At 48.3% G+C, this 2,505-nt stretch overlaps 1 protein-coding gene across 2 annotated transcripts in view; it reads left to right on the top strand.

Moving 5' to 3' along the window:
• Prkca (protein kinase C alpha) overlaps positions 1-2,505 on the top strand; it is a 412,947-nt gene that overhangs the window by 383,266 nt on the left and 27,176 nt on the right. The gene's annotated exons all lie outside the window — the stretch shown is intronic.

Raw genomic sequence — 2,505 nt, 5'->3', positions numbered from 1 at the left:
TGACCTTCCCCCAACAGAGGCAGAGGTGGCAGGGGGACAGCGCAGGGTGACAAATGTTCCAAACCCCTGACCTGGGGAGAGAGGGAGAAAATCTCCAAAGAGCCGATAGTCATCTCCTAATCATAAAAACTTCAAGTGGGAAGTAGCAGTCTGGAGTGTGGATGTGGTAACCACCCTGTTGTGCAAGGGTGCAAGTTGATGACCATAATGACTGCCATGAGCTTTTCAGACCCGGGACTGGGGTTTAGTTCCCTACAACTCTGTCAACAAAGATCGTCCCAGCTGTTGATCGTGACTTATTTATAAAAGAAGGAAGAAGCCTGTGAAACTCACTGTTATCTAGCTCTCTCTCCACCTCCCATCTAGCTCACCACCTAGCTCACCATTGGCAATGGAGGATAATTTACACCAAAGTCCAGGGAGGCCAAACTTCTGTTAGGAAAGGGCAAATTAGGTTTCACATTGGATGAGACTTTTATCAGAGAACCAAGTTGCATCGCCTAGCACAGGACTGCCCCATGCAAATGGCTTCCACACCTGAGCACCTTGATAAATAACCTCCAGATCTCAGTGGCTGCCTCACACTCTCCATACGGTCCTCTGTAGCCGGCAGAGGTGGGCAGACAGGGAGAGTGAGTCCTATCCGAAATCATGTGAAGATTCGAGGTCAGCTCTCTCTTGTCTTTTCTCTTTGCCATGGCTGGAGGCCATGAAGTCATCCACTGACACCTCATTTCAACCGGCGATAAAGAGAGAGTGAGAGAACAGTCATGGAGCACATTTTAGAACCAGGCCTAAGTGGTGGCTGTCACCCCTGCCTATGTGGCACAGGCCACTTGACTCCCCTTGACTACAGAGAGGGCCAAGAGGCAGAGCTGTCTGAGAGCTTGGCTGGAGGCAGTGGGTTTGGTGAAGCCTTGAGGCATCTCTGACTGTATTCTTGTTTTGTCACTTTCCTGTTGCTGTGACAAGACATCATGACCAACTTAGAAAGCATTTAATTTGGGGTTCACAGTTCCAGAGGGTTAGAGTCCATAACCATCATGGTAGAGAGCAAGGAAGCAGGCAGGCAGACAGGCAGGCATGGTGCTGGAGAAGGAGCTGAGAGCGCACATCATTGCCTGCAAGTAAGAGGCAGAGAGAGAGAGAGCTAACTGAGTATGAAAAGGCCACCCCCAGTGTTACCCTTATTCCTCCAAGGCCACACATCCTGCAAGGCCACACCTCCCAATCCCTCCCAAACAGTTCTACCAACTGGGGGCCGAGTATTGAAAGCTAGGAGCCTATGGGGGACACTCTCATTCGGATCACCACAAAACCCAACTTTTTTTTTTTTTTAATTCCTAGAACTCTGAGGTGGTGCTGGGGCCCTTGACCTTACAGGCAAGAACCCTAATGATCAAGACAGGACAGATGCACTCATGCTGAGCAGCAGGCACACGTGATTCTGGGGATAAAATGCCTACCATTCTGAGATGGTACATTCATTAGCCATAATTTATTTGCACACTGAATGCTTCCTATTTTCATATAGGATAAGACAGACAAAAAAATCGTCAACTTCACAAAGACCACAGCTCAGGGAAGGAGAGTGAGAACAGACTAACTAGAGGATGAAAATATGTCAGTGATAAACTCAGAGGAAAAAGCATGTAGCCCTGGTTAAGTTGAAGGGAACCCACCAGCATGGCTGGAGCGTAGTAAAATAGAGAAAGTCGGAAGTCTCTGGCCACATGGACACAGTTGTCACCAGGAGACATTCACTGTAGGACAAAAAGCCTGTCCTTTATGTCTCTGTCATCATGTCATATCTAGTAGATACTAAAAATATGTTTAGCTACGGAAAAATGCAAACCCTTGCCTGCATCCAATCAGTATTCCTCTAGGCTGTTAAATTTGAGTGGGATGGAAAGAGTAATTTGCTTGTTTGTTTGTTTGTTTGTTTATTCAGGTCCTCCCCCAGTCTGAGAATTCCTCTTAGGTGTAATGCCTTCGTGCATGAGCACAGAAAAGCAGGTTATACAAGGCTCACTGTGACACACAGATGAGAGAGCACAGGTTGCCTGTGCTGGAAGCCAATTTCCCCTCCTGAAAATTTCGACAACAAAATTGGACTGTGAATTGCCAGACACCTGGGAACCCTGCCGACCATGTAGGCAATGTGCAGTCTAGCCCCCTCCTTGATCCTGAGTGTCAAACTCTCAAGACCAGAAAACAAGCCCTGCCCCTCATTGTGCATCTCATTTGTATCTGCCAGCCAGTGAAACCAGCTGGCCAGAGACACAGCCTGGGTTTCCTAAGGGTAGTCCACTTTCCAAAAATATTCATGCCTTGGCTCCTTATTGGCTGACAGAGACTAGGGATTCAGAACAGCCTGCAGTGTTGTCCTATCTTCCTCCTCTCCTTCCTCCTCTCCTTCCTCCTCTCCTTCCTCCTGTCCTTCCTCCTCCTCTCCTTCCTCCTCTCCTTCCTCCTCTCCTTCCTCCTCTCCTTCCTCCTCTCCTT

The sequence above is a fragment of the Mastomys coucha genome, unplaced genomic scaffold, assembly GCF_008632895.1.
Source record: "Mastomys coucha isolate ucsf_1 unplaced genomic scaffold, UCSF_Mcou_1 pScaffold5, whole genome shotgun sequence".
In the NCBI taxonomy this organism is placed as follows: Eukaryota; Metazoa; Chordata; class Mammalia; order Rodentia; family Muridae; genus Mastomys; species Mastomys coucha.
The sequence above is the reverse complement of the archived record's forward strand: the minus strand, read 5'-3'. Positions and strand labels throughout refer to the sequence as shown.